An 11,829-nucleotide genomic window follows, 5' to 3' on the forward strand; every position below is an offset into this window, starting at 1 on the left:
ATGGAACAAACTAAAGTCGTAATGTAACTATCACAACGCAAGACTGATTCTACCGATGCCATTTCTCTTCTGACTGTACTCTTGAATATTCTTTCCTGTCGCCCCCTCATCCTTATCGCAGTGTTTCATTCGCATTCCTTCCGTCGGTATTCCCTGCTTACGAGACCTATAGGTGCTGTAAGTATTATCAACAATATCGAGTATCAAAGAATTGCCGACAGATTAAGGTAGGCCTACTGTTTTTTCTTAAGAGTACATTTTTTAAGCAGGTCTTATCTGGATTCGAATTTTTCAGCAAATACATGACAGTCATATTGAAGCTGCTTAAGATAGCAAGCATGGCACGAACAGTTTCTAAGGTGGACCCAGTGCTGTCGTGGAGGCCATACGGGGCTATACATCGTATGGGAACCTACGATTTTTTAAAATTAATCGTATGGGGTAAAGAAAATTTTGTCTGTACGGAGCCATACGGCATATGTGTGCCTAAGTTTTGTACGCGGAGATCTGTATGTCTCTTGCTGTTCCTAATGTATTTTGTTTGATGTTCATAAGCAAAAATTCTCCACCTCTGCAGCACTGGAATCCAGAATTATATAAAATAATGCTTGAAAAACAAGAAGTGCTGCAAATACAAACTCCAAGATTCATCGAGACAAGTGTGCATCTACGGTAGGCTACATGGTATATTCTTTAAATCAAACTTGTTTCACAATTAAAATGTAAAGCAAAACAATTTCTTTACTTCTCTAATATTAAAAAAAATCATTTAATGACAGTCGTAGAGATAGAGAGAGAAGATTAAAATATATTTCAAGGGAGAAAACAAGGGGCGGGGCGTATAGCCAAGAGAAAAATTACCATGACAACACGGGGTGGACCTATTACATTAATTATTCAGAGATAATAGATCAAGTCAATGCGAACAACGTTTGTCAAATGAGTTTTTTTTTATACGTCCAATAGTTTTGAGAATACGAAATATAACTTGTTGCAACGCTCCTTGAGGTCATTGCTTCTCAGAGGGGGTGAGTGTAACTGCAATCACCCACTTCGCAAGACTACTTACGAAAGGAGAATGTAAACAAAAACGTCTCATCAGATACATTTCGATGAAGTTACTGTACATTCGCAACACTTAACACATTACTTAATGTTACTGTAAACTTAATTTATTTTCTAAATTAAATTATTTTTAATTCCTTCAAAGATAATCACTTGATTGAGTTACAGAATATGTATTCGTAATAATCTTATTTTGAGTGTACATCAAATGCAAAGGAATCTTTAATGGAAATATATTTTTATGTACGTTGTACATTCTTTACGATTTTGTAATTACGTAAAAAGCAAACGAGTCAACAGATACTGTGAATGTTAAATAAATTTCGTGGTATTAAATTTAGAGTTTTTTTATTTTTTATTGGGTTATTTTACGACGCTGTATCAACATCTAGGTTATTTAGCGTCTGAATGAAATGAAGGTGATAATGCCGGTGAAATGAGTCCGGGGTCCAGCACCGAAAGTTATCCAGCATTTGCTCGTATTGGGTTGAGGGAAAACCCCGGAAAAACCTCAACCAGGTAACTTACCCCGACCGGGATTCGAACCCGAGCCACCTGGTTTCGCGGCCAGACGCGCTAACCGTTTCGTCATCGTAAAATTATTGGACGTATTAAAAAAACTTATTTGACAAAAGTTGTTCGCATTGACTTGATCTAATACCTCTGTGAATTAGTGTAACAGGTTTACTTTCACCTTGTATACCCTCAAATTTTTATTCTTAATTTCTTTCAGGTCATATATGTATCTATGTATTTATTCACACTGCAATGGGTATATACCTGGTGGCAGTGGTAACTAATTACACTCAATAATGACAATAGTAAACTTGTTAATTAAAAATACACTTAATAATACCAATAATTAATATTAACAATAATTTATAATAATAATAATAATAATAATAATAATAATAATAATAATAATAATAATAATAATAATAATAATAATAGGGAATATCCTAAATTAAATGAAGCACTATCACTTAAAATAACATCTAAAATAAATCTAATTTGTATCTTAAATTTAAGTTCGAACTAAAACCCACGAGTATGATTTGTTCATATCTGCACAAGTACCTTTCCACATTACACTCATTTCGCTGTCAACTCACTCACTGCACTGGAACTACGACACATTTCACTGATTCTATCCTGATTTCACTAACACTTCAAAAACATTTCACTGTTCAAATACTTTGCACTGCCACCATAAACTATAAAGCTTCCCTGACAGGAACACGTTTCACTGACACAACACACTTCACTGACACAACACGCTTCACTGACACAACATAATTCTTCACTGATACAACACTTCAATAACAAAATATCATTTACATCCTTTACATACTGTGTATAATTATCGTCTATTAGTAAAGTCCTTAAGCCTATTTTTAAATACGTTTTTGGTTGTTGGTAAAGCCTTTAGTAAGTCTGCAGGTAAAGCATTCCAGTTCCTAATAGTACGATTGAGAAAAGAAAACTTTCCATCCTCTCATAATGGTAGTGTAAAATTAAATTAATTGTTATGAAACACGTTAACGTGTAATGACAGAAAATGTGTTATTTACTTCCCCAAGGTGCCAAAAGCTCAAACAGTTGCTAAGACTAAAACCAGCACTCCGCCATCAAGCTGTGTAAGGAAGGGTTCATTGAGCCTCCCGAGAAGAATGGCCGGCACCTCGTCCGTCAGGAGCCCTAGTGAGAATCGAGGGACGCCTGTCAGAAGCTCCAGTGAGAACCGAGCAGCGTCCACCAGAAGATTTAACTCTCCTGTCGCGACGACTCCTAACACTGTAAGGCGTCCAGCAAACATCTGCACTCCTGCAGGTAACATAAAGGATCGCGACTTCAGGACCGGTAGCTTCGTCAACGTCTCCAACCCAAACTTGTCTTCGGCTTCCGGAAGGAGTAGCAGACAAACGGAGGGAATATCCCCTACGACCCGCAGTACCTCCAACCTGTCCTCCGTGGTTGCTGGCGGTGCCTGTGCTCGTATCCAGCTCGCCAAGAAGAGCACTGCCAATTTATGCGGTAGCTCTGGGTCATTGCCCACTTCTCCTAAACCTCGACAGGTGATGCGCCCCAGCCTGCTGAGGGCTCCCAGCATAGTAAGCCGTTCCAAGAAATTATGATTTAGCTTATACATATCTATTTTGCATGTCTGTACTGTAATAATTCTCTCTGCAATAATTTTTAGAGGCGAGAATTATCTACTAACAGTATTAAGTTAACATAATATTCATATTATTTGTTAATGTGAGGAAAAAAATTAGTTGTGGTATAAAAATAATTAACGAGTTAAGTTTCTTTACACCTATTTTGTATTTTCAACTTCATTTTAGTTCGGAATTCATGTGAGTTTGTGAAAGTACTCTATGAAAATTAACTGCATTCTTCTCTGCCCAAAAATTTTATTTATTTAATTAGTTTATTTATTTATTTTATTTTCTTCCTTTCGTTTGTTTCTTTCTTTCCATTTTCTTTGTTTCTTTCTATCCATTTTTCTTTGTTTCTTTCTTTCCCTCTTTCTTTGTTTATTTCTTCTACTATTAGTTTTTTTGTTTCTTTCTTTCCCTCTTCTACTATTAGTTTCTTTCTTTCCATTTTTCTTTGTTTATTTCTTTCCATTTTTCTTTGTTCCTTTCAATTTTCTTTGTTTCTTTCTTTCCCTCTTTCTTTGTTTCTTTCTTTCCTTCTTTCTCTGTTTATTTCTTCCCCTTTAGGTTCTTTCTTTCCATTTTTCTTTGTTTCTTTCTTCTACTATTAGTTTCTTTCTTTCCATTTTTCTTTGTTTATTTCTTTCCATTTTTCTTTGTTCCTTTCAATTTTCTTTGTTTCTTTCTTTCCCTCTTTCTTTGTTTCTTTCTTTCCTTCTTTCTCTGTTTATTTCTTCCCCTTTAGTTTCTTTCTTTCCCTCTTTCTTTGTTTATTTCTTCTACTATTAGTTTCTTTCTTTCCATTTTTCTTTGTTTCTTTCTTTCCTTCTTTCTTTGTTCATTTCTTCTACTTTTAGTTTCTTTATTTCCATTTTTCTTTGTTTCTTTCTTTCCTTCTTTCTTTGTCTATTTCTTCTACTTTTAGTTTCTTTCTTTCCATTTTTCTTTGTTTCTTTCTTTCCCTCTTTCTTTGTTCCTTCCTTTCCCACTTTCTCTATTTCTTCCCCTTTAGTTTCTTTATTTCCATTTTTCTTTTATTATTTCTTCTACTTTTAGTTTCTTTCTTTCCATTTTTCTTTGTTTCTTCCTTTCCCTCTTTCTTTGTTCCTTCCTTTCCCACTTTCTCTATTTCTTCCCCTTTAGTTTCTTTATTTCCATTTTTCTTTTATTATTTCTTCTACTTTTAGTTTCTTTCTTTCCATTTTTCTTTTATTATTTCTTCTACTTTTAGTTTCTTTCTTTCCATTTTTCTTTGTTTCTTTCTTTCCCTCTTTCTTTGTTCCTTCCTTTCCCACTTTCTCTATTTCTTCCCCTTTAGTTTCTTTATTTCCATTTTTCTTTTATTATTTCTTCTACTTTTAGTTTCTTTCTTTCCATTTTTCTTTTATTATTTCTTCTACTTTTAGTTTCTTTCTTTCCATTTTTCTTTGTTTCTTTCTTTCCCTCTTTCTTTGTTCCTTCCTTTCCCACTTTCTCTATTTCTTCCCCTTTAGTTTCTTTATTTCCATTTTTCTTTTATTATTTCTTCTACTTTTAGTTTCTTTCTTTCCATTTTTCTTTTATTATTTCTTCTACTTTTAGTTTCTTTCTTTCCATTTTTCTTTGTTTCTTTCTTTCCCTCTTTCTTTGTTCCTTTCTCTCTTTCTCTATTTCTTCCCCTTTAGTTTCTTTCTTTCCATCTTTCTTTTATTATTTCTTCTACTTTTAGTTTCTTTCTTTCTATTTTTCTTTGTTTCTTGCTTTCCATTTTTCTTGTTTCTTTCTTTCCCTCTTTGTTTATTTCTTCCTTTAGTTTCTTTCTTTCCATTTTTCTTTCTTTCCATTTTTCTTTCTTTCCCTCTTTCTTTGTTTCTTTCTCTGCTTGTTTCTTTAGAAACCCATATTCATTTCAAACAGGCAATGCATAATGTTCCCTTTGCGAAGGAGTCCTAAGGCATTGTGATATTAACGCCTTTGGTGCCTATATTATGTCAATAGTCTATTACAGAAGTAAATGCTTGTTGTATATTTCTTACTCATCTGCATGGGTCTTTGATAAAATATCTCATTGAGGATTGAACTCCTGCATATTCTTTTATTTCTCTTAAAATCTGTTTTGCACTTCGCTAATTGGCAATTTGTACTGGTACTCGTTCTTATTTTCAACTTACATAATATCGCGCCTGTATTTCAGCATTCTTACACGTAGGGAAAAATAGCAAGCGTGCCGCTTGATGTTCGTATGTGCTTCAATTGATTTATGTCACATTAATTTTTAATAATTTACTGAAAGTAATGCAAACACTAATGCAAATAGTTGAAGAATTAATACAGGCGTCCAATACATTTTATTTCATCAAACTATCAAAACACCGGCAAGTGACCCTTTTTTGTTTCATTAGTCTTAAGAGTTTAAACATTAAAGCTGTGTCATGAAAACATGCAGTTTGTTCTTTTTGTATCCCTTAGCCTCAGACCATTTCCACAAGGTTTTTATTTTTTAAATGAATTAAAGTGTTTGATTTTCTGCTTCGTTGACGTTTAATAATATGTAGGCCTATAAGCGTAGCTTCTATACTATTGCATTTAGTACAGATAGATAAATCTTTTATTCTATTAATTTCATTGACCTGTGGTGGTCGATTGTGAATTGTAAAGGGACATCATTTTATTTTTACTTCAATTTTTATTGTACCTGAGTTTTTTAATGTACTTCACTCCCACCCCTTCTACTAAGGAAGTTCCAACTCCACACAGAACCAAGACCGCAGATAGTAAGCAGTACTGAGTTACTGAGTATAGTACGTTCCAGGAATATGTTCGCGTTTTCCAGTGACGAATGAGCTTTCAATATTGAATCATATTTTCGCACAGGTACTGTCCGTTTGCCTACGTCGCATCCCGATTTCCCCTACCTGCCTCTGCTCGCCCCTCTGTAATAGCTGGGCTGTCTTAGCTCTTTTCTGAAAACATTCATTTCTCTTAGGAATTGGAAGTTTACGTAATATTATACAGCTGTTTAATTTAACTTAAATAAAAGGGCCTCGTTAAGTAATTGTCACGTGATTACCTCCCTTTCTACAATCCTGCGGCATAACCACTTGGACGGACAGTAGACAGCATGTCTGAGTAATTTTATATTTTCGGGTCGGGCAGAAGTGAAGATTGAATTTACAGTACGTAGAGTAGGTACAGAATTATTTCAACATGAGTTACTAGTACGAAGGACGAAACTGGCAATTGGAATTAGATGCAATAGTCTATAGTGCGATAATATGCACAAAAGAATTGAAGCCTGTATCGAAATGAACGGCCACCATTTTCAAAATTGTGTTTAAATATTCATATTATGATTATTTTTCAATTTAACTTCTTTCTCTATATTGTACGCTAATGTGCTGTAGACAGTATAATATACACTACATAATGAATACGTTCGCATGGATAACTCACTTCGTGAGTAAAAACACTTATTCTTAATACAGTACTGTACTTTGATTAAAGAAAAACCTAATGAAAATTATCAAACTCAAAATCGCGATATTTCCTACTTTACGTAAATGGATGAACTACTTTTCTTCCTTCCTATACCTAGTAGAGTGATTTGTGTTTCACGCCAGTATCATCGAACTCCAGTCTTGGAGGGGGGAGCAAGCGGTGTTTCCGGTTCTCTAAAGGTATAGACAGGTCTTTTGTTTCGACCGCTGTACTTTTGCAGTTGCAGTTTCTGTACTGAGTTTGTTTATGAAGGTTGTGTTTAGTTTGATAAAAGAAAAAAATCAGTTTTCTATGGTCTGTGAAAAGTGTAAACTCCATTATGTCATATGAGAATTTGAGAGGTAAACTCGGTGAAACGTTTTTATTTAAATCGAACGATCGTGGAGAAGTGCTTGATACAAAAAAAGTTTTTTCGTGTTTAGTGATACAGGAAACATTGTTACTACAGGTGGAGAGGCACTTAATTCGGAGCATGTGAATGCACTCACATGTTTAAAATCATGGATGAAGCAGTATTAACTAGGCGAGTCTTCATACTTTTTGTTATTTATGTTTATCTCAAAAATGTCCGGAGAAATTGACACAACAAAATATAAGGCTCATAATAAATACGTTAGTAAATAATTAAAATAGTTGTGTTGTAATATGATACAATACATAAAGATATACAACATTTAATACTTATGCTTATCACTGAACAGAAGTTAAATTTAACAATATTTGTGTATTATAGTATATTAAAACATTTTTTCAAATCGATCAAATCTCGATTAATCGATTAAATATTTTGATCGATCAACAGCACTAGTTTATATCAATAAAAGCAAATGTATAACTTAATTAGATTGATTCATTTCTCACGATTCCTGTTTATCTAACCTTCAAATTTTAAAACCGTTCATTCGTATCAAACGAGTTCTCCCAAGAATCCGACGTGTACTTATATAATAAATTACAGTAATTATATGACATAATTGTCAACAATATGTCTATTACTGGGTCTCGCTACACATATTAATTCCTACCAGTTTGTTAAATGCGGTTACGGATTAGATTATCTCAATGATCACCTTCCTATGTAATTTATATTGCTGCTACTTTCTTAGCGTGTCAGCATGTTCACACAACGCTCGGCATTTCCATGGGTAACAACGGTTCAGTCAAAATGATACGTAATGTTCTGAAGTAAAATTTGCACATAAGACAATGCCATTCATGAAGACACAAAATAATTCAGTTCTTTATTGTACGAGGTTTCTTTGGAAAGATCATAGCCTGAAATAAATATTAAACTAGGATTATTCTGAAACAATCTTTATTTCTCAACATAATCCCCCATGTAGTTGTAATCCCTTGGTAGAGGGGAAGAGAAGGCATGATGGCCTTATCTATACCAGGTTTAAATAAATAAATAAGTAAATAAATAAATTAAATAAATAAATAAATAAATAAACGAGGTTCACATACTTGGTCCACTAGTACTGCAATGCTGCTATACCCACCTTGTACACAGATTCCTCGATGTCTGCAAAAAAAAAAAAAAAAAAAGCCTTCTACTACTACGATATCACTTCATTTCATGAAAATTTTTTCCCAGCCAGTGAGTTTAGAAATTTGGGAAAAGAACGAAGTCTGAAGATGTGAGATCTGATGAGTAGATGGGGTGAGGCAACAATTCGAACCGTAGTTCGTGTAGTTTAGCAACTGCGATTGCAGACGTGTGAACAGGAGCATTGTCGTGATGAAACAACACTTTCTTCTTGCCCTTACCCGGCCTCTTCTCGCGAATTTTCCCTTTCATTTGCTGCAGGAGATTAGAATAATATTCTCCGGTTATTTTCCTCTCCTTTGCTATATAGCCTAGTCAATCATGATTATTCCCTTATAATCTCAGAACACGGACGCCATGAATTTCCCAGCCGATTTGTTTCTTTCTTTGGAGACTGAGAATCAGTGTTTCCATTGTTTCGACTGCTATTTTGTCTCTGATATGTAGTAGTGAATCCAAGTTTCATAAGTGGTCATAAATCGCCTAAAAATCGGCGTATTTTTCTCGAGTCGAATTCGACAATTCCTTGAAATTTAATATTCAACGTGCTTTTGTTCCCATGTTAAACTCGGAACCCACCTTCTGGAGACCTTGGGCATGCTCAAGACATTGACTAAGATATGGCGCACCCGTTCAGTTAAGATACGCATAACCTCGCTAATTTTCCACGCTTTCAGTCGACGGTCATTCAACACCATATTGTGTTTTTTTCTACGATTTCTTTGCTTGTTGCTGTTACTGGACGTCCACTGCGCTGGTCGTCTTCCACACATTCTCGACTATGAGTAAATAGTGCCGCCCATTTTTCAGTCAAAAACGCTGGAATGGAACCCCCCAGTGTAGCATCCATGTCTGCTTTAATTTCTGTTGGACTCGTTCCCTTTTTACGAAATATTTAATGACGGCACGAAGCTCGATATTTTCCAGTTTTGCCATTCAGTTCGGCGCACAAACTTTAAAATCAAACTACACAAAATGTAGTCGACAGAAAATTATGATATTTCGTGCTTGAACTAATGTAAAATGGCCGGTAACAGTGGCGGCATTGTTGACACGTTTTCAATGCCATCTATGTATTAGGCCACGAACTTTCCAAAGGCAACTGGTATTGTTGGATGAATAAGAAAAATAACAGTAATGATAATAAAAAGAAAAATAATGACATCATCATTAGGGCTAGGATTTGATGAAATTGCATCTTTTTTCTTGTAAGCTGCTTTAGTATTTATATGTTATGTGATAAACTGAGTGTTTTAAAACATATCTGTCAGGCCATTTTTTTTTTTGCATTTTTTTGCTTCTTACAACTCATAACAGCATTTTCTGTTTTATTCGGAAATTTTTGGGGTATTTTCATTTAATTTTGGCCATAAATCCCCATTATTAATGTAAAATATAATTTATTTCCTTCAATATTTTCTCTCTTTTTTGTCTATTAATACCCATTATTTTGTATATTATTTTCATCATTTTTCTACACAAATATTATACTTTTAACTCAGTACCCCCCCATGTAATGGACCAGTTCAACCACCCCTTCAATATAGACTCCTCTATACCTGCTAGTTCCGGATAAGAGTGGCCTTGTGGTGGATTACATGGAACTACATCAGGTAATATAATTAATTAAAGTGTACTACTTAGAAAAATTATGTAAAATTAAATAAACTTGAATGTTGGTACTAGAATTGAATTTAATTACTAGTCTAAATATTTTTAGGTAATTTTTAAGGACATTTTTGAAAGATTATTAGTTCATAAATGCATTGTTTTTAAGACATTTTTTCATGATTTATAGACCATCAAAATCCTAGCCCTAATCACCATTCTCATTTTCTCGGTTTTCTTTAAATGCATATTTGTGTTATTTTGACATACTTTGGGCTAGTACTTACTTACTAGCTTTTAAGGAACCCGGAGGTTCATTGCCGCCCTCACATAAGCCCGCCATTGATCCCTATCCTGAGCAAGATTAATCCAGTCTCTACCATCATATCCCACCTCCCTCAAATCAATTTTAATATTATCTTCCCATCTACGTCTCGGCCTCCCCAAAAGGCTTTTTCCCTCCGGCCTCCCAACTAACACTCTATATGCATTTCTGGATTCGCCCATTCGTGCTACATGCCCTGCCCATCTCAAACATCTGCATTTAATATTCCTAATTATGTCAGGTGAAGAATACAATGCGTTCAACTCTGCGTTGTGTAACTTTCTCCATTCTCCTGTAACTTCATCCCTCTTAGCCCCAAATATTTTATTTTCCTGAGAACCTTAGTCTCAAACACCCTTAATCTCTGTTCCTCTCTGGAAGTGAGAGTCCAAGTTTCACAGCCATACAGAACAACCGGTAATATAACTGTTTTGTAAATTCTAACTTTCAGATTTTTTGACAGCAGACTAGATGACAAAAGCTTCTCAACCGAATAATGACATGCATTTCCCATATTTATTCTGCGTTTAATTTCCTCCCGAGTGTCATTATTATTATTATTATTATTATTATTATTATTATTATTATTATTCATTCTGTTCTGCCAAATGGTAGATCTTTCATTGCAAACCCAGCATTATATCATCATCATCATCATCATAAGAAGAAGAAAATTTTCTTTCATAGAACATCATAATAGCATACAGTCTGCTGTAGAAACGTCCTTGATTAACTCATTAGGCCTACTCTTTTTCCTTAGTTCTCAGAAAAGAAAATCCCATTGTTGACAGATGACTGGATATTACACAAATACTGAAAAAAAAAAAAAAAAAATTCAATACTTTGATGTTTCATCTACAGTCACTCACTGTAGCGATCTTAAGATATCTCTTAATCATAGTCTCCTCTGGGAGTTCCACTTCGTGCCACACCAGCGCCTCTTGCACGCACTGTTGACTCTTTATCCCTTAATGACTCTCCTAGGATCACGTATTTATTAACCACTCATTAAATCTTGCAAATATCTGCACATTAAACAGACCGCCTTCTTGCAATCTGTTTTTCTTATCGTATCAGATAAGCACAATAACACAAGTAATTTGTAATTATTAAGCGTGTCAAAGAAATTCCATTTTCTCGTAGATCTACGTAACATTGGTTGTAATACTTTTGCTTTATTCCAGTTTTGCCATGAAGTTAACCGTTAAGAATTTCACTTATGTATAGTTCAGTCGTTCATATTGAAAGGAAAAAAGGTAGTCATAACAATCCATTATTATTATTATTATTATTATTATTATTATTATTATTATTATTATTATTATTATTATTAATTTATTATTTGGACACATGTAGTTCGTTTCCCAAATTTGTATTATTATATAATTGTCAAAGGGCTCAGATTTAAATCCCGGGCGATCCACTCTGAAATTATAGTACAGGGACATCATTTTGTTTTTACTTCAATTTTTATTGTACCTGAGTTTTTGAGTGTACTTCACTCCCACCCTTCTACTAGTAAACTCCAAGCGTCCTCCACACAGAACCGAGGCCGCGTATGCAGTACTGAGTTAGTGAGTATAGTGCGTTACAGAAAAATGTTCACGTTTTCCAGTGACGAAAGAGCTTTCAATATTGAATCATAT

This window comes from Periplaneta americana, chromosome 1 (assembly GCF_040183065.1).
Source record: "Periplaneta americana isolate PAMFEO1 chromosome 1, P.americana_PAMFEO1_priV1, whole genome shotgun sequence".
Taxonomy (NCBI): domain Eukaryota; kingdom Metazoa; phylum Arthropoda; class Insecta; order Blattodea; family Blattidae; genus Periplaneta; species Periplaneta americana.